The sequence below is a fragment of the Zea mays genome, chromosome 5 (genome assembly GCF_902167145.1).
Source record: "Zea mays cultivar B73 chromosome 5, Zm-B73-REFERENCE-NAM-5.0, whole genome shotgun sequence".
NCBI lineage: Eukaryota > Viridiplantae > Streptophyta > Magnoliopsida > Poales > Poaceae > Zea > Zea mays.
In genome coordinates this window covers 156,966,741-156,988,372 of record NC_050100.1, presented here as the reverse complement: position 1 = coordinate 156,988,372, position 21,632 = coordinate 156,966,741, and the positions used below count along the sequence as shown (strand labels likewise).

Here is a 21,632-nt window from a genome sequence, read left to right as displayed (position 1 = left end):
AACAGCCAAAATTGTTATGATATTGCTCTTTACCCCAGGGTTTCGTCTCATATACTAGCTCATGTAAATTATAAAAGCTTTTTGCATTTGGCTCCAAGCCCTGGCTCCTCACGGCCCAGACAAAGATTCCCATTCTTATGATTGCTTCGGGCGTAATTTGATGTAGGTAGACTTGATAAATCTTCAAAACCTCAACCACAAATTTGCTTAATGGAAACCGAAGCCCAGCCTTAAAAAAGCTTCGGAAGATCACAACTTCATTCTCTTCGGAAGTAGGCACGGTCCTCTCTCCGTCATCAGCCCTTACAATAGACATGTCCCGAAAATATCTTCCCCTCATATTATCAAGATGACTCTGTTTAATAGTTTATTTTCCAAAAACTGTATGGCTTGGTCGCCAGGGTCGATCTTCGGAGTCTTCTCCACCACTTTCCACATCATAACTGTCGCTATAACCAGTATCTTCAGACAAGCCTTCCAAAATCTCCCTGGTAATCTTCTCTGTATTTGTTTTTGCCATTAATTCAAGAAAACCAAGATTCTTCTCTTCAGAAAGGCTCAGCTTCGTTTCAGCGACAGCTTTCTTGTCTTCAGGCATCTTCAAAGATGCTGAGAAACTTCTCTCAGAACCGAAGCTTAAAATTTTTTTAAAAAAAGCCAAGCAGGTGTTGGTGCGCAAGAGCTAAAAATTGAGTAAGCAAGAGCAGATGGCAAGAAAACGTGCCAAATGAACTCGCGGTGAGCTCCTATTTATACGCCTAGTACGTTGAAAACTGGAGGGTCCCGCTTGTCAATGACTGTTGCTATTCTAGCAAAGGCACTACAGGAAATCAATTAATTCCCGTCGGCCAGGAACCGACGGGAATAAGCCTTAAACCGACGGGAATTACTTATTCCTGTCGGTTTAAGGCTTATTTCCATCGGTTGTTAGCCGACAGCCGTTAGATGTCGGGGATACGGTTATTCCCGTCGGCGGCTGACGGGAATAATTAATCCCCGTCGGCTAGTTAGTGGCCGACGGGAGTTATCAATTAATTCCCGTCGGCCCTACCAGCCGACGGGGATTAATAATTAATTCCCGTCGGCCCAGTCAGCCCACGGGAATTAACTGGGCCGACGGGAATTAATAGTTTATTCCCGTCGGCTATGGTCAAACCGACGAGGATTAACTGGGCCGACGGGAGTTAATCTATAATTCTGCAACAGCAACACCAAATTAGGTATTTCTCCACAGACAAACATATGATAAAATATATATATCATCCACATGAACATACACATCACAAAACATACACATCACAAACATATATATCATCCACATGAACATACACATCACAAACATAGATATCATCCACATGAACATACACATCACAAACGCATTATAGGTTAAATCCGTCACATAACATACACAAACATATATGATACGAGTTAAGATCAAGTGTTTACACAAACATAACGTCCAGGAGTTAAAAACATAACGAGCACGAGTTTAAGTGTTTAGAGATAACCACCACTTGGGTGGTTAGAGCTTTGACCGCTGCCGCCACCACCACCAGGAGGAGGGAACGCGAAGAGCGAGTCAACAAATCCAAGCCCTACTGCTGGATCAGACCCACTACCACCCGCTTCAGGCGTAACCTATGCAAGTTAGCAAATAGCAACACGTTAAATGCAAATATCAAAAAGTATACAAGTGTATAAATTAATCGAGAGTTATCAAACGTACCCTATCTCCAGGTGCAGGTATATGTGTCGGAGGGGTGGTGAACTGTGGTGGTGGAACTGGTGTGTTTGCAAATTGGCTCCATTGTGGTGGCGGTGGAAAATTTGTTGCCATGCCCTGTTGCTGCATTAACTGTTAAACACATATGTGTTACTACTGAAAATGTTGTATTGAAATATAATAATTTAGAGTTTGGATTATGTGTACTCACTTGATACATCGCTTGATTATGAGCATTGCAAGCCTCCATAAATTCGCGTTGTTGTCTCATCTCTTCACGCATCCTCATAATCTCCAACTCCTGCTCGTTCGGTCGACGAGAGCATGAGCTACGGGAAGATGAACCCGTCCTCTGAGATCTCACCGACGACGAGTCAATAAATCCGTCGAAGAGTGCGTATCTATAAGTGATTCAAAAAATGTTATTACTGCATAATCAATTTAGTGTCAACCATATAATTTCATAAGTTAGAGCTTACCGTCCATGCGCTTTGCCACCACCACTTGCGTACACCACCGAGGGATCCACCGGTTCATGGCGCCAGTCGAAGTCAGGGCCATGGCGATGAACCATCTCCTCCCCATATGCCGCCTATACATCATTCACAACCTTACAAATGTAGGAATTTATATACTTTGAATGTTTGAACTTTTGAGCCAAAACTCACCAAGCGATCCGTGGCTGTCTGGCTGCAGAACTGGTCAGGGTTGTTCGGGTCTGGTCCTTTGTGGCCCTCCTGGTAGACCTCAATGTCACTAGGCTTTTGGCCACTCGTAGCTTCCTGTATAAACAAAAAACATTCATAACCAATCGTATTATTTGTTGATCGACATAGAAAGATCAAACTTACCATTCTTTTAGCTTTTCGTATCATGTCGTCACCGCCAAACTTGTGGTTAGGATTGGTTCCTCGACATTGTCTGTGATGCGCTGACACTTTCTGGAAGCCTTCGGAAGCCCAATATCGACACCAAGCATAGTATGCATCAGGCACGGGCGCCATCCATGGAACCATCACCTGCACACACACAATGTTACATATTATATCAATCACAACAATAAATATAAAGGGTAAAACAAATTGAATACTAACCTCACGATATTGATCCTCAGTCAAATATATCTTTGAGGACCCTTCCTTTTTATTCAAGGGGCCTGCTTCTTCCGGATGCTTTTGAAAATACAGGTTTGTAGCCTGAATTCTCGCATAGTATATGGCATCCTTCACCAGCTTCTTTGCATTGTTTTGCAAGACACGTTCAGCGTGCCCCATGTAATCCTCTCCGTCAGGCAACCGATATCGAAGCTACAACATAAAGAATACAAATAAAATGGTATAAGTCATAGATTTACAATATTAAGAAACATAACAAAAATAATAAAGAATTCATACCCAAAAGTCATTACACACAAGTCCCTGTCTGTCGGTGTGGTTTCGTTCCTTTTTAAACTTGTACTCATCCCAGGTACTGACGAGCACCTCATCCTCGGTATCACCGTTTGACACCTTCACTATACCAGGGTAGTGAAGGCGGCAAAGAGAACCCAACGTAAGGTTAACCTGAGTGTGGTGTCCCTTGCCGTCAAAGGACAGGTCCTCCCAATTCCTGCATTACCCAAAAACATTAACAATACACATAATAGTTATATTAGATAAGTTAATATATTACACTCACCGATCTCCATGTGGCATGATTAAAGTCCTATCAGCCTCTCGCTCTATCGCGTGACGAGGCTTTACTGAGTGGCTTTTTTCTTGAGCGACGTGTGCGTGTCGCTGAAGAGCCTCCCGAGCCATCATCCATCGGGTTGTCAGCCGGTTCGCCCTGTTGGCCCCACTGGTCCCACACCTGTTGCTGCTCTCTCTGGTAGTCCCACTGGTCCCATGGCTGCTGATGCTGTGCGGCCTGGTCCCATGTCACGTGGTCCACCTCATTGTGCTCCACCTCCTCATTGTGTTGCTCAGCCTCATTGTGCTGCTCCTCCTCAATGTGCTGCTCCTCAGTGTGCTGCTCATCCTGGTACATACAACTCAAGATTTATTTGTAAATATGTAAACAAATTTATTTGTACAAGATATGTTACCTCATCTCCATGTACCGCGCTCAACAGCTCTCGACGTCTGCTGCTGCTCGAAGAACTGCCCTGAAAAAGGCCTAGGCCCTTGAACAACCCCTTCACTGACTTCTTTGATTTTGGCGGCATCCTGCATAAAAAATAAGAAATTATTCATTAGTGCATCAAAAATGACATAATACTTAAAATATAAACAAATGAAATAACAAAACAACTTTACTTGTTAAATAACATCAAAATCAGGATCTATTTGTTCTCTTCTATGCAGAGGTCGCCATGTAACTTTTCTCCTAACAGGTTGTCTTCTCCGTCTCTCGGGAAAAGTTAAGTCGGTAACGTCTGCAACTAGTGAATCTAATGCCGGTGCAGGATCAATATGAAAACTAGCTGGCAACTCTTCTTCTTGAAACACCTCATCAACCTGCTCAAGGTGACCAATTTGATATTCGTCCTCACCAGGAGTGTATAGGCGTTCGCGGGGATTTACATTGTACACAACCCTCCATTTAGACAACTTTTTGCATGGATATGTCGAGAAATAAACTTGGTCTGCTTGATGGGCAAGGATATACGTGTTGTGTCCTTGAAGCAATTTCTCAGGTTGGATCTGTGTCATCCCAAATTTTTTCGGACCTTCGGCTTAAGGCCTTCGTCCATGTCGCAATCTAAATTTATCATTCTAATAAATTAATATTGCGAGGGGCTACTGTTGGGGGCCTTCGGCTTCCGAAGGTCCTCAAAAACATGATTTAACAATGCCTCTGGAGTATAATGTGTGGACAGGGATCTTCGAATAAGAGCCCACGATATGAAGAAGCACGGAAACAATACGAAGGATGGAACAGAGCCGAAGCTGTGCGCAAGGGAGCTTCGGCGTGATGGCAGAAAAGAGGGAACCGACTTAAAGAGGAAAAGACTATCTAGACCCAGATAGATTACTATAGAGTTATTGTCAAAAGCAAAGGGCCTGGATGTAATTTTGCATGGGCTGCGACCCGTGCCTATAAATAGGTGAACAGTATTCCCGTACTGTTCACGCTGACTGGGCATTTACTTTTGCGTCACACTTGTACCCCTGCTTTCCTTCGAGCCGAAGGTACATTTGTAATTTATTATTATTGATACAATAACGCAAATAAAAATGAGTTAATAATAATGATTAAAGTGTTTATATTATTTTTCATTTCTTGTGTATGAATCCTCCTTCATCATTCATTGTGTTTATGAAGGTTAGTCCTTCATAACCTTCGTCCGGAATCCATTATATCCGAAGGGAGATAATGCTTCGAAGGACAAAGGACTTTAATAGTTAACACTTTTTATGTTGCCTTGTTCTTAACTCTTAGCATTTGAGAACAAGTCCCCAACAACAGTCCTGACTGCAGGGGACGTGGTGTCGGCCCAACATCGAGGGTGGTACGGGATGGGCACCCAATACACGTTTCTTTACCCTAAACTTTTCACTGCTCCATCGAGGGTAGAGTCGCCGCCGTCTCTTCAATCTCCTCGCAGCGCCGACGCTCCATCTTTCCTCCCTTTTTTACCCGCGATCGGCACGCAGGCGGCGACTGCGGCGTTCAGGATCGAGCTCTGCGACTGCGTCAGTGGCTTCCCCTCCGGCCTCCGGCCTCCCGCCAGTCACCGCGCGCCCTCGCCCCCGGTCCTCTGCACACCGGCCGGTGACCGTGCGTGCTTGCCTTTCTCTCTCCTCCCGCCTCTGGTGCATCGTCAAAGGCTCGTTATCTGTAGGTTGTAGCTACTAGCAAAGGCTCGTTGCTTGGTTTGATTGTGCATACCTGTGTTCCTGGTCATAGGAATTTTGGTGTCTTTGCAATCCATATTTGATTTATTATCCCTTGTCATAAGTTTTCTCATTATATTTTTCTACAGAAAAGAAACACAGAAGGTGGAAAGCAAAATGCTTCTCTTAATAAGGCCAAAAAGGACAAGCTTGTAGGTGCAACTGGAAAAAACGTCAGAACTGAAACAAGCATGGTTTCTGTGACACTTCGAGTGAAACCAGAGCTAACTCTTCCAGCAACGTATGTTTGTAATTTGTTTCTGGTTATCTATGGTAATTTGTTCTCCCAATTTTTCATGTGTTGTCTGTTAGTGTGTCTAATCATTTCAAAGCCCTTACAAATGCCTTACTTTAGGCTTTCTTCAAGGATGTCATTTTTGTCACTGAAAGGTACCTCCAGGTCCCACATGTGAATGTCATCTACTTGCTAGAAATTTTGATTTTGTGATCAGGAAGCTTATTTTGTAATACAACTGAAAGTGAAGTTCGTTTTATAGGACAAGTGGACAACATAAAAATAAGACCCTGAATAATTCACAACAGACCAAATGATGCCTTTTGCTTTGTTTGTTTACCCTTTTGTGCTCAATGCTTGGGGTTCACATACTTAAGCCTTTTCCCTATTTATGGTGATAGCCTGGATACATTCTAATATGCAGTTTGAACTCATACGGCAAATAGTTCTGTCTATAATGTTTTAATTGTTTAGTTTGGAGTTTTGCGCTGGTTTAATTGTTTCACACTTTTTTCTGTCAAATTAATCAAACTTGATATGTGCGAGTATGAAAAGTCTTTAATTCTTTATATTTCAGATGAGGGGAAAAGAACCTATACACTATTTCAAGGCCATTCTGGGCCAGTTTATTCTGCGGCTTTTAGCCCTTTTGGGGATTTCCTCTTGTCATCATCTTCAGACTTGACAAGTAATACATCTCACATATTAGACAGTGTTTAATTTTTGTAGCAATCCATATATTTTTATCTGTCTTTTAAATTTATCACTGCTATCTTCATTGTATTTGTTACAGTAAGACTATGGAGCACTAAGCTGAATGCCAATCTTGTCTGTTACAAAGGACACAATTACCCAGTTTGGGATGTCCAAGTATGTGAATTTGTGAATAGCCGTTTATGATGTTGACCTTATTATAAAGATTTTAGTACTCCCTATGCACTATACTATTTGTTGATGCCTTCTTTATTTATATTTTTATGACAGTTCAGCCCAGTTGGCCATTACTTTGCTAGTGCTTCACATGACAGGACTGCTAGAATTTGGTCAATTGATAAATCCAGCCTTTGTGAATAATGGCTGGCATCTTTCTGATGTTGATGTAAGTGAACTTGTTGGTCCTATACTCTGTGAATAGAGCTTTGGTTAAATTGAATTATTGGTGTTTTTAATTCTTTTATGTTTGGATATCTACTTGTTTTTATCAATGCCCTGTATTGATGCCAGCATGATTTAGCTGATCTTTTTTCCTTCTGCCTGAAAATGTTTTCCATAACAGTGTGTCCAGTGGCACGTAAACTGTAACTACATTGCTACCGGCTCTAGCGACAAAACTGTAAGACTATGGGATGTTCAGACGGGTGAATGTATACGGATGTTTATTGGTCATAGGAGTATGGTTTTGTCACTAGCAATGTCACCTGATGGACGATACATGGCCTCTGGAGATGAAGATGGAACAATCATGATATGGGATCTCTCGACTGGCCGTTGTGTTTCACCACTGCTAGGACACAACTCTTGTGTGTGGACACTTGCTTTCAGGTAATTATTATATGCTGTTGTAACTTCTTCAGTTCACCCCAAGTTTCTTTTTATCTGAACGCCTCTTGCATGAGCTTGCCCAAAGAGCAAGTGTTCATTACAGTTAAAGGAAAACCTGGCTTGATAAGCTGGTAAGTCCACCCGTCACTCATAACCAGTTTAATCAGCAGGACCATCTACTTTTACAATAGTGTTGTATCATGGAATCAGTGCTAAACATTTCATAATCCTTGTTGGTAGTATTTAATTTGAAGATCATGTAATTTGATCTCATGAAATGATATCGTAAAACTGACTCCTTATGTGACGTAACGGAAGGAGTATATTATTTCTTCCTGTTAATGTTCATGATGTGCGCTGTTCTGACGCAAGGTTGAACTGCATTTTTGTAATTTTAAGGGATTTTATTTTATATGATATCGTGACTTATGCTGTTGGTTAATATATCCTGTTGTTTTAGCTGTGAAGGAGCATTGCTTGAATCGGGGTCGGCCGACTGTACTGTTAAGCTCTGGGACGTCGCTTTCAGCACAAAAGCCCTGAGGACAGAGGATACGTAAGTTTGACATGTTAAGATCCTCATCCATTCGAGCATACACTTAAATTCTCTTGCTCTGATTGCAAAACACCCTTGTCTTTTTTTCTGAAACAGCAAAGGCAGCTCATCAGCTAACCGACTGAGACTGCTTAAATCCCTGCCTACAAAATCAGCTCCTGTCTATAGCCTGCGGGTGAGAAATTTCTCCTTTATTCAGCATGATTTCTGGTCTGAACTTTTATCCTCAATTTTGTAGTCCAGCAGGAAATGTTTGAGCGGGTGATTGGTCGCCTCTGATCACTATATCTGTAGCAACAGTAGTAGCCATCATTGGCTCTCCTTTGATCTTTGTTTCTCAGTTCGTTCATTCCTGTGCTCTCCTATCGCACTATTGTATTCTTTTGCACATATGTTTCTTTTTCTGAAATGCTTTCTTGTTGTTCATCAGATTTAGTACCTAGGATGAAGTTTCAGGGCTGCCAGATTTCAGTTTCAGAGCTGCAAGATTTATGCAGAATTTGAAGACTATGCTACCAAAAAAGCTTTCCTAATTTACCTATGATGCAATTCAGTATTGTTTAGGATGATTCATATGTTTATATCTGTCTCCAAAAATATATGTACACACATGAAGTGGTGATTATTTTAAGTTGTGCTACTCTGTATATTGACTATTTTATTTCAATGAGAAATGGTTTGTCCATTGCAATCGTGTTTATGCCTAGGATGAATTGGACCTTCTCATTTTATTAATGGCAAATGTTGTTGTATATCAATTTCTATTCAATAAATGGTTTATTTCTTGCAACGCATACATGTGCTCTCACAAATCCGATCTAAATGTTGCCATTGTTATATGGTTCAACAACATTGCAACACATAAATGTGCTGCCATAAATCTAAGCAAAATGTTTCCAAATCCAATACGGGTCAACCCGTCTTTGCCGGTACAAACACATGTAAGCGTTGCAGTAGGCAATAAATATCCGTTGCGGCCCAGCAACGCTTATAGCCATGGCTTACCAACATATAAATAAGTGTTGCAGTAGACCCTAGCAACGCCAGCATAGGCAACACATAATTATGCGTTGGTATAAGTCTTAGCAACACTTATTTCAACTTCTAGCAACGCATAAATGCGTTGCAATAGGGGGGGGGGTATTTTTGTAGTGCCTCTATTTCAGTTGTTTTTGGCTTCGGAGCCGCAGCTTTCCTCTTCTTCGGAGCAGCTACCTTCGGCTTAGGGCTCGATTTTCTCCTCTTCAGAATTTCTTCATCTTCTTTCACCATTCTAGCAGCTTGTCTGCTCAGAACACTAACAATCCTTTTTCTTTTTTGCCCTTCGGCATCCTTGTTCAATCGCTCATAGTCAGAATATTCAAAGTTCAGGGCATCCATCACCCGATTCAACCTTTGCTTCAGTCGGGTGTCGAAGGCCGCAGTCATCAGCTGATCTTCTTTTTTAGTGTAATTACCCAAAATTTTGTTGCACATGATTTCTATCATTTCTAACCATTCTTGACATGGCCCTTTGAACTGTTTCTCGAATTTGAACTTATAAGGTAGTCGCAAAAGATCATTCTTCTCCTTTGTCCCCTTTAGCTTCGGCATGTTCCATTCACTCAGCGTCGAGAACACCTTATAGGCCAGATATTCTTGGACTAGATCTCTGGTCCCAATCTGCTCGGCTACCACCCGGAATTCTGCCACAGCTTGTCGGCATGGTGACCCCGGCACCATATGGCACAGCGGCCTAGTCAGCCCGAAGCTTAAGCTCAGAGGGCTCAGTACTAGCGTCTTGAGCTTCTCCCTCTTCTCATCGGCCTTTACATAAAACCACTCATTTTTCCAACCAGTTGGCCACTTGGTGCGATAGCTAACCACCGGAGTCTTCATATCTTTGTGGTAAGCGAAGTTGTAGCAACCAAAATTCTCATGAAGACCATCTTCTCTGGCCTTCGTCTGATAATGAAGCTCATGCAGTCGGCAGAAGGCTTCGACATTCGGGTCTATTCCTTGGCTTCGGAGAGCCCATATGAAGACGCTGAGCCTAACGATAGCGTTAGGAGTCAGCTGATGAAGATAGATTTCGTAATTTTCCAAAACTTCCCCAATCATTTTGTTCAAAGGAAATCTCAACCCCGCTCTGAAGAAACTCCTGAAAACTACCACCTCATCATTTTCCGGTGTTGGAGTGGTTTCTTCCCTGCCGAAATGAATCAGCTTCTTCTCAGCCTCTTCGAAGTAGCCTGGCTTTATCATCATGGGCATGTCAGCCTCAGAAACGGTAGATTTTCCAAAGTCCAAGTGACTGGGTTTGGCTAGCAAGAGAGTATTATAATCTTCCAATTCTTTATCAACGACATCTTCTCAATGTCAGCATATTCAGCTACGGCAGCAGATGCACCTTCGTTAGCAGCTACCTCTGTCATAACCATTCCCGATTGTTTCATCACTTCAGAGATCGGGGCAGTCTCTGTGGCTTCGGCCTTCTCTCCATCACGAGTCACGCTAGCAGTTGAACAAACTTTGGCCATCAGGTGTTGAATTCCTTATAGTTCTCATGAATGTTGATGATTTTTATAATTCTGACGAAGCTCCCTCTTATGACGAAGCTAAATCAAAATGATGCTTTGCTTAAGAATGCGATGAGAAAGCTTCGGCTATGCTTAAATTTTTCAGCAGCACAACAGTACAATGGTAATGAATGTTGTGGTAACTTCACACCTACCCGTCTATTTATATAGTGCTGCAGGTGTGAAGATGAATCACCAGATCGCGCGTACCCGCTGCATGATGGGGCCACCTCGCGCTCGGATTATTTTAATCGTTTCTCGACAACGAGCTCAGGGAAGGTGTTTTTCGGACCTTCGGCATTCCGAAGCTTAGGACAATTTTTCACGGATCAAACTCGTTGCGAAAAATGATCTAGCACCACGAAGGGGCTACTGTTGGGGGTCTGCTTCGTAGCCGAAGGTCCTGTAAGAAGAAACACCTTCGGAAGATCAGCATGGAAATAATGTCGAAGCTACCTTCCAGGGAACTTCGGCATAACGACATGCCTAAGACAAAGGGTTGCACCGACTTAAAGATGAAAAGACAGATTGACCCATGATAGTTTGTGTCATGATTGTAATCGATTGTAAAGGGTATAAATGTAATTTCACACAGGCTGCGCCCTGTGCCTATAAATAGATGAACAGTACCCACGTACTGTTCATGCTGATTTGTACTCGCTCGTGCATCACACTTGTTCTTTCTCCTTCTGTCAAGCCGAAGGTACAAATGTAATTCTATATTATCTATGTTTATCCATGACAATATAATAAAAGATGAGTTAATAATATTATGTGATCATTCATATTGTTTCTTATACTTTACATGCTTCTTCTTTCATTATCATATACTACAATGATGAAGGTTCGTCCTTGATGACCTTTGTCTGAAGATCATTATATCCTAAGGGAAATAATGCTTCGAAGGACGAAGGGCTTTAACCTTTAACATTTTGTGTTGCCTTGTTCTTAATTCATAGCATTTGAGAACAAGTCTCCAACATTCGTCTCTGAAGTACTCAGTCCATCAAACAAGAATTCCATAGAGTTGGAGAAGATACTGTATGATATATTGATGGCCTCCAGGAAGTTTCGGCATTACTTCCAAGCATACCACATAATAGTGCCTTCATCACAACCCCTGAAGGATATAATGAGGAACAGAGAAGCTACAGGAAGGGTCGGTAAATGGGCTGCAGAACTCAACGAATTTACCATTGATTATGTTCATAGATCTTTGATCCAGTCTCAGGCATTAGCAGACTTCTTTGTTAATTGGACGCTAGGGGCTCAGGATGAAGAAAGAATAAACGATGATGAAGCTTGGACGGTATTTTGTGATGGGTCTTGGGGGACCTTCGGCGCAGGGGCAGCAGTCGTTCTAGTTGCACCATCCAAAGTCAGAACCTGTTATGCAGTAAAATTAGACTTCAGCTGCACAAATAATATTGCAGAGTATGAAGCTCTTCTCTTGGGGTTTCAAAAACTTAAGGCAATGGGCATAAGAAGGGCAAATTTCAAGACTGATTCATAAGTTATATCGGGTCATGTGGACAAAAGCAGTAGGGCAAGAGACCCGAAGCTTGAAAAGTACCTAGATGCAGTCCGAAGGTTGAAGGCCTCTTTTGAAGGTTTCTCTGTAAAGAATATTCCAAGGGGAGAAAATGAACATGCAGACTTGTTAGCCAAATCAGCGGCACAGAGGATCCCACTACCTTCGGAAGTGTTTTTTGAAACAATAAAAGCACCTTTAGTCGAGCTCATGGAAAGAGCGATGCTCACAATTTCACCAGTACATAGTGAAGATTGGAGGACTGAGATTGTATCTTTCCTCTAGGGCAACTGTCTTTCGGATAATGAAGTTTATAATAAAAGAATGGAAGCAAGGACAAGGCCATATGTAATAATAGAAGGGGAATTATACAAGCATGGAGTTTGCTCTCCATTGCTCAAGTGCTTGTCCAGAACCGAAGGACAAGAATTAATGAAGGAGATACATGCGGGGTTATGTGGGGCCCACATTGGGTCTAGGCCTCTATTGGGGAATGTTTTCAGACAAGTTTTTTACTGGCCAAAGGCAGCTTTGAATGCAACAGATTTAGTTCAAAAATGTGAAAATTGCCAAAAATGTGCCAGAGACCAGAACCAACCTTCGTCTTTAACCCAGCTAATACAACCAATCTGGCCATTGCAAAGATGGGGCCTGGATTTGTTAGGTCCACTCCCACCAGCACAAGGCAACTTGAAGTATGTTGTAGTGGCAGTAGAATATTTTTCTAAGTGGATTGAGGCAAAGCCCTTGGCTACAATAACTTCGGCCATGGTCCAAAAATTCTTCTGGCAGAATATTGTTTGTTGCTTCGGTGTGCCGAAGGCTATAACAGTTGATAACGGAACTCAGTTTGATGCTGAAACATTCAAAACCTTTTGTAGCCAGAATGGCACAAAAATACACTTCGCATTAGTGAGGCATCCGGAGTCAAATGGATTGGTAGAAAGAGCAAATGGAATCATAATAACAGGAATAATGAAATCAATTTTCAATCAGCCTAAAGAAAAGTGGTCAGACGAATTAATAAAAGTGGTGCAGAATCACAACACTGTTGTGTTAAGGTCAACAGGATTTACCCCGTTCAAACTTATGTTCGATGACGAAGCAATTACACCGGAAGAAGCAAGAACGGACTCAATAAGAATTCTAGCTTCGATAGAGGACGAAGGTGATTGCTAAATAACAAAAAACACCATAGAAGGGACCAGACTTCAAGCCATAGAGCACATAAATAAATATCAGGCCAAAACAATCAAATGGCGTGACAGAAAAGTAAGATTGAAAAACATCAAGCCAGGTCATTTGGTGCTTCAAAGGGTGGCCAACCCTAATACAGTGGGGAAGCTTCAGCTCAAATGAGAAGGCCCCTTTTTGGTGGTATCTTCGTCAAGACCCGGTTCTTACAGACTAAAAGATATGGACAGCAACGACATACCCAGGTCTTGGAATGCGGATGAGTTTCGAGGATATTATGTATAAACAATGTATTTTTTTATTTTTTCCTAGGGTACCCTTTTCCTTTCACGAAGGGGAGAAAGGTTATTAATGGGGTCGTAGGTTGTAATTTACATTTTTTGTTTAGCCCTCTGTAATACAAGGGCCAAATTCCCCCACATGTAAAATGTAACACCAGGATTCGCACCATCGAGTGCAAAAGGTCATGGAGAAGCTCCAAAGTCATTTCTAAGAGAATGCAGAGCTAAAATACTACCTAAATCAAAGGTGAAGAAGCTCCAAAGTCGTTCCTAAGGGGATGTAGAGCTTAAATGCCACCTAAATCAAAGGTGAAGAAACTCCAAAGTCATTCCTAAGGGGATGCAGAGCTTAGCTCCAAAGTCGTTCCTAAGGGGATGCAGAGCTGAAATACCACCTAAGTAAAAGGTGAAGAGACTCCAAAGTCGTTCCTAAGGGGATGAAGAGTCCGGGTGTGTTCTTGGCATACATTTGCATATTTCATCACATCATTTTTTGCATTCATACAAACATTCATTAGACATTCGTAGGATCATCATCATCATGGCATAAAGCACAGGTATTAATAAGAAAGGCAGAAAATGATTGTCTCCGATGACATCATGCTTTGTCGAATACAAAGCTGCTTCATCTCAGATAAAACTTCGTGACATATAAAGCTGGGTCGCCTTTAACGAAAAAATGCTTCGATGTGAACGAAAAGAAGGGAAGGTGTTTTTCGCCTTCGGCTCAAAAGATTGCAAGCGTTGGTTTCGTCCACAACAAAGCAGTTCATACGGGAGCGAAAAGGTGAAATTATATTACAAGGTATTTACAAATAAGTACAATATTTTGTTCAACTGTCAGTTACAATCTTTTGCCAAATGATGTAAAGAGATCCTAAGTTTTCTACAGATAGTTACAAAAGGAAGTTCTAAGAATCTTCAGCCCTTCGGAACAAGTTTCGGCTTAATGACCTTCGGCTCCACCATCCTGCAGAGAGAAGAAGGTATACAGAAATCAGGAAACATAATAAAGGAAAACCAAGGTAAAGAAGACAGGTAAAAGTTTCATACCGAGTTAAGTAGTTTTCATGCTTCATCCCCGGCCAGTTCACGCCCGCCTTTTGCCCAAATTTCAGTGATAAATCCGTTCCCTATGCTTTGGGCTTCGGTTGGGATGTCAACTAGATCTGTTGTCGAAAGATTGAAATTTGGCTTATTAACAGTTTTAGCGTGAGTGCACCCGACCTTCATAAAAGCTGCAGTTGTGTCGCGTGATGCCACCAGGGCACAGAAATCCCCGTGCCTGGTGATAACTTCATCAAGGGCTTCAACTTCATTTTCAATATGATCAAAGGCCCAGGGGATGTCTTCGGCTGAAGGGTTAATCCCTTCAGAAGTAGCTCCAACCGAGCTAAAAATCCCCTTCAACCGATTAACGCACCGAGTGGCAAAGTCAGCACACTTGTTCTGAAGGATCTCAAAAGCTTCATGTAGCTTCGTATTTCTTTCAGTTTTGGCTTTGACCTTTGCTTCGAGCTCCTTTGTCTCGTGGTTAAAGCGCCGTGAACTTCATTTTTTCTATCCTTAGTATCCTGCTGCATTTTCAGCGCCTTGCTTAACAACATGCTCTGCAAAAAAAGTTAAAGTTAAAATACTCAATCCACCACGAAGGTAATACAAATCTAGACAAAGGTCTCACCTTGAAGTTGGAATAAAATAGGCTACCGACAATGTGTTGCTGTCGATAACAGCTAATGTCGGTCTCTAGCTTCAGGAATCCAACACTCTTGGATAGAGTGCCGATTATCTTCGCCCCGGCGCAGTCACGAATACATTCTAAGATTTCCTCATCAACCCCGCCGAAGAGCAAGGACCCCGGTTGGTATCCGCAAGATATAGCAAATTCTCTTAATTCCAACTTGTCCTCCTCAGAAAGTTCTTGGCCGCCCAGGTGCCGAAGATCAAAATCTTTCTCGTCTGAAGGAGTATTATCAATTTCTTTTCCTTTATCTAGCACTACGGCCATGTTTTCCTCTGTAGCTACACTCGTCTCCTCTGCAGCCACGTCTGCAACCACATCTGATACAAGTCTGTCAATTTCTGACACTGTGGCTGCTAGCTCTTCAACTTTGGCTTTGCCAGTATCTTCGCCGTTCGCAGGAATTGGCGCGTTCGTCGCCGAAGCTGAAGGTGGTGTTTGTTCAATTGCTTGCATTATATTCACAATTCGTCGTTTCTTTTGCCCTTCAACCTTCTCTTCTGTAGCCGGGGGCATTTCCTTCCTCTGTAAAAGTTTTGTCAGTTCCAATCCCAGAGGACTTAGCAGCTTGAATGGCGGAGAATCAGTCATTACCTTCAAAATTTCAACCACTTCGGCAGCAGTCGGCAACAGAGGGGTTTTCTCTGCTGCTTCGTCGACCTTCGGTTCAGTAGAGGGTTTTTGGTCAAGCTTCTGCTTCTTAGAAATTGTTGCCTTTGGCTCTGGCGCTGTTTTTGTTTTCTTCAAGGCCTTTTCATCTTCTTTTACTGAGCGGGCAGCTTGCCTACTTAGGATGTTAACAACTATTTTTCTTTTCACACCCCCGGCCCCTTCGTCAAACCTCTCATAATCTGGGTAGTCGAAGTTCAAAGCATCCATTACCCGGTTCAGCCTTCGTTTCGGCCAGGTACCGAAGGCAGCAGTCATTAGCTGGTCCTCCTTCTTCGTATAATTGCCAAGAATCTCATTGCACATGGTTTCAATCATTTCCAGCCATTCATTGCATGGTTTCTTGAACTGTTTCTCAAATTTGAAGCGATAGGGGAGCCAAACAAGCTCATACTTTTTACCCCTTCCTTTTTCATTGGAATCCCCCAACTAATAGAAGTTGGAAATGTTCTATTTGCCAAATATTCTTGCACTAGGTCCCTAGTACTAATCTCGACAGCTACCACTCTAAATTCAACTTCGGGCAGCTGGCACGGGGAGCCAAGTTGCATGTGGCACAAGGGCCTTGTCATTCCGAAGCTTAATCTCATCGGACTCATGGCTATATATATATCAATTTTCCCTCTTCTTCTCATCAGCTTTTATATAGAACCACTCACTCGTCCACCCGGTCAGCCATTTGGCGCGGTAGCCGATTACCGGGGCCTTGGTATCTTTTCGATACGCAAAGTTATAGAAACCAAAGTTCTTGTGAAGGCCATCCGCTCTGGCCTTCGTCTGGTAGTGCAGCTCATGCACCCGACAGAAAGCTTCAGCATTAGCACTCATACCCTGGCTTCAGAGAGCCCATATGTAAACACTGAGTCTAACGATGGCATTTGGAGTTAACTGATGAAGATATATCTCGAAATTCTTTAATACTTCTCCTATCATGTCATGTAAAGGGAATCGATGCCCTGCCCTAAAGAAGCTCTTGAAAACAACAACTTCGTCCTCTTTTGGCTCCGGAAACACCTCCTCCCCAGCAAAGCGGACAAGTTTGCTCTCGGCTTCCCCCAAAATAACCAAACTTTTTCATCATAACCATGTCTTCTGCTGTCACAGTAGATTTTCCAAATTCGATGTGGCTTGGCTTCGATGGGCTCAAAATAATGTAGTCTTCCTCAGCCTCATCATCACTTCCGTCCTCATCTGCAATCTGCTCAGCTTCGGCAGCTTCACCTTCGGAAATAGCTGTTTCCGATGTCACTAGACCTGATCGCCTCATCATTTCTGATATCGGTGTTGTCTCTGTCATCTCAGCATCATCTCCCTCGCGTGATACTCTAGAAGTGGATCTTCCTTGAGCCATTTTGAGTTTTGCGATTCCTTAAAGCCGAAGGTGATTTTGAATGATGAAGCGTGTGTCTGCAGCAAACAATCTGGAAAAGCTTCGGCTATGGTTAAAAATTTTAATAGCACAGCAGTGCAATGGCAATGAATGTTGTGGTAACTCCTCACCAATCTGTCTGTTTATATAGTGCTGCAGGGGGAGAAGGCGAACCGCCATACCGCCTACACTGCCTGAGCGGTGGAACGTCCGACGTCCGAAATATTTTAATCGTTTCTCGGCAACGAGCTCAGGGAAGGTGTTTTTTGGACCTTCGGCATTCCGAAGCCTTTGTGTTTTTTGCGGATCGAGCTCGTTACGGAAAAACGATCTAGCACCACGAAGGGTCTACTGTTGGGGGTCTTCTTCTCTGCCGAAGGCCCTCAAGAAAAAACACCTTCAGCAAAATGATACAAAGGATCGCTGAAGCCACCTTCAGCCTTATTTTAGATCCTCAAGGCGAAGACTCTGAGAAGAGACGACAGTGCAAGATGCTGAAGCTTAATAGCTTCGGCCAGACCAAGTGAAGAAGGAAAAATGACTAATAAGGCCTTATTGGTTTTAGTTACTTGTAAACAAGTGTTCAAGGGCACAGATGTAATTTTACTCGGGCTGCGTCCCGTGCCTATAAATAGATGAGCAGTACCCCTGTACTGTTCATGCTGGATTGTAATCGCTCTCGCACCATTCTCGCTCTTCCACCTTTTGGCAAGCCGAAGGTACCATTGTAATATGAATATTGTTGATGCTTATTCATGTTTAATGAAGATAATAATAAATGAATCATCGATATATAACAATTATTATCTTCATTCCTCTGTATTCCTTCACTTTCTTATTTATATTCATGTTTATATGATAAAATGATGAAGGTGTATCCTTCATGACCTTCGTCTGAAGATCATTATATCCAAGAGGAAATAATGCTTCGAAGGACGAAGGTCTTTAACCATTAACAATTGTGTTGCCTTGTTCTTGATTTATAGCATTTGAGAACAAGTGACCAACATCTCTAGTGCTAATTTCAGCAGCCACCACTCTGAATTTGACTTCGGCCAGCTGGCATGGGGAGCCAAGTTGCATATAGCATAATGGCCTTGTCATCCCGAAGCTCAACCTCAGAGGACTCATAACCATAGTCATGAGCTTTTCCCTCTTCTTCTCATCAACTTTCACATAGAAACATTCGCTTGTCCACCCGGTCGGCCACTTAGTGTGGTAGCCGATCACCGGAGTCTTGGTGTCTTTTCGGTATGCAAAATTATAACATCCAAAGTTTTTGTGAAGTCCATCTGCTCTGGCCTTCGTCTGATAATGCAACTCGTGCACTCGGTAGAAACCTTCGACATTGGCACTTTTGCCCGGGCTTCGGAGAGCCCATATGTAAATACTCAGCCTGACAATGGCATTTGGTGTCAGCTGATAAAGATATATTTCAAACCTCTTCAAAACCTCTCCTATTATATCATATAGAGAAAACCGAAGCCCCACCCTGAAGAAACTTTTAAAAATAACAACTTCATCCTCCTTCGGCTCCAGAATCACTTCCTCGCCAACAAAGCAAACAAGTTTACTCTCATCTTCCCCAAAATAGCCTAGCTTCTTCATCATAACCAGGTCCTCTGCTGACAAGGTAGATTTTCCAAATTCAATATGGCTCAGTTTTATGGGCTTAGAATGTTGTTGTCTTCTTCGTTTTCATCGTCACTCCTGTCCTCAACTATAGTCTGCTCAGCTTCGGCAGATTCATCGTCGGCAACAGCTCCTTCCGACACAACTAGACCTGACCGCCTCATCACTTCCGATATTGGCGCTATTTCTGTCACTTCAACATCATCTCCCTCACGGGACACCCTAGCAGTGGATCTTACTCGGGCCATTTCAAGTGTTGCGGTTCCTTAAGACGAAGCTAACTTCGAATGACGAAGAGCGTGTTTCGAAAGCGCAATCCAGAAAGCTTTGGCTTTGGTTAAAAATTTTAACAGCACAACATTACGATGGAAATGAATGTTGTGGTAACTCCTCACAAACATGTCTGCTTATATAGTGCTGCAGGGAAGAAGGCGGACTGCCAGACCGTCCATACTGACTGAGCGGTGGACCGGCCGACGCTCCGAATATTTTAATCGTTTTTCGACAACAAGCTCAGGGAAGGTGTTTTCGGACCTTCGGCATTCTGAAGCCTCTATTTTTCGCGGATCGAGCTCGTTACGAAAAAACGATCTAGCACCGCGAAGGGGCTACTGTTGGGGGTCTTCTCCTCCACCGAAGGTACTCAAGACAAAAACACCTTCAGCAAGATAATACAAAATCTCGCCGAAGCTATCATCAACCTCGACTTAGTTTCTCAAGACGAAGGCCTTGTGTATAAGCAACGTTGCAGAATACCGAAGCTCAATACCTTCGGCTCGGACCAAGCAAAGAAGTAAAAGACTAAATAGACCTTATTAGCTTTAGTTGCTTGTAAATAAACGTTTAAAGGTATGGATGTAATTTCACCCGGGCTGCGTCCCGTGCCTATAAATAGATGAACAGTAACCTCGTACTGTTCACGCTAGATTGTAATCACTCTCCCGCATCATCACCTTCGAGCAAGCCGAATGTATCAATGTAATATGAATTCTATTGATATTCATACATGTTTTGCGGGATGCAAATATAGATAAATCAACGAGATACAATTTTTGTTCACATCCTTTTTGCATTCTTATCCATATAATAAATGATGAAGGTATGTCCTTCTCGACCTTTGTCTGATGAGTATTATACCCATGAGGAGATAATACTTCGGAAGATGAAGGTCTGTTATAATTAACAATTGTGTTGTCTTGTTCTTGACTCACATTATTTGAGAACAAGTAACCAACAAGGTCGTTGATCTAGGTGTTTGGAGAGTCACTCGTGACGGGATGAAACCACCTAAAATCCCAAAAAGCTCACCACGAGTGAAGAAAAAGAAGTTCATTTAAATGCTAGAGCCAAAAAATTGTTTGTATGAATCTCTTAGCATGGAAATTTTCATTCAAGTTTTTACATTAAAAACTGCTAATGAGATTTGGCTAAAATTGCATGAGCTCCATGACGGTACATCAAATGTTCGTGAGCAAAAACATTGCCTAGTTTTAAATGAGTAAAATTCTTTTGCCATGAAAGAAAATGAGCTTGTTAGAGAAATGTATTCTCGTTTAAATTTAATCATCAATGAGCTCGATTGTATTGGCATTAATAAGCTAGGTGATGCGGACATTGTGAGGAAGATTATCTCCCTTATACCACAACAAAGATATGGGATCATCATCACTATTCTTCACAACATGGAGGACCTGAGTAAAATGACCCCGACCATTGTGATCGGAAAAATTGCGGCATTTGAAATGTCGCGAAAAAATGGTCGACAAGAAGAGCCAACTTCTTCAAGACCATATGCTTTTGCATGTGATGAAACAAAAGGCAAGAATAAGGCTCCCACTCTAAGTTCCTCAAGTGAAGAACAGGAAGAAGAAGAAAGTGATGATGATGAAGATAATCAACCATCAAAATCATCCTCCAAGGATGAGGAAACAATCCGACGCATCGGAAAGGTAATGGGGATGATCCGCAAGGTTAATCTAATGGGTGTGCCCCTGTAGGTCGAGGACCTTGTCTTTAACATTGACAGGAAAAAGCAAAGAAAGAGAGGATGCTTTGCATGAAGGGAGAAGGGTCACTTCAGGGACAGTTGTCCAAATATGGCCGAACCCACAAAGGAGAGGAGCAAAGGCAAGGCGCTTACAAGTGTCAAAACTTGAGATGACTCTTCAAGTGAACATGAACCTCCAAGGACACACAGCCACCAATCCTCATCAGGTCATCAGGCAAATGCCTTATGGCAAGAGGTAAAATTAGTATTCCATCCTATAGCAGTAGTGATGATGATGAAGGTGAGGGAAAGCCCTCCTTAGATGAGCTTACAGAAGCCGCTAATTTTTCTTGAGGATGTATGCTCAACTTAAAACTTTGAAAAATAAGTTGATTAGCCCTCAAGATGATTATAAATGTTTGCTAGAAAAAATTGAAACATTTTCAAATTTAAATTGTGAGCTATCAACTAAAATTGAGCAATTATAGTCTAATGTTCCATCCTCAGCTACCGATGATAGCCTTATTAAAAAGAATGAAACAATTAAGGCTAAGTTAGCTAGCTCCCAAGAAGCCATTGAAAACTTGCTAGGGAAAATGGAATTTCTTAGCATACATAATAATGAGCTAACTACTAAGCTAAAAAACATTGGTAGCACCCCAGGAGTATCTTTGGTTGAAATGCCTAAAGTTATTAAGAAAGATGTTTCTACTTCTCGCTTTGATTTAATTGATGA

The 21,632-nt window shown here is 42.2% G+C and overlaps 1 pseudogene; it reads left to right on the top strand.

Moving 5' to 3' along the window:
* Positions 1 to 5,223: 5,223 nt before the first annotated feature.
* On the top strand, positions 5,224 to 8,615 carry LOC103628590 (transcription initiation factor TFIID subunit 5-like; annotated as a pseudogene).
* Positions 8,616 to 21,632: the final 13,017 nt, after the last annotated feature.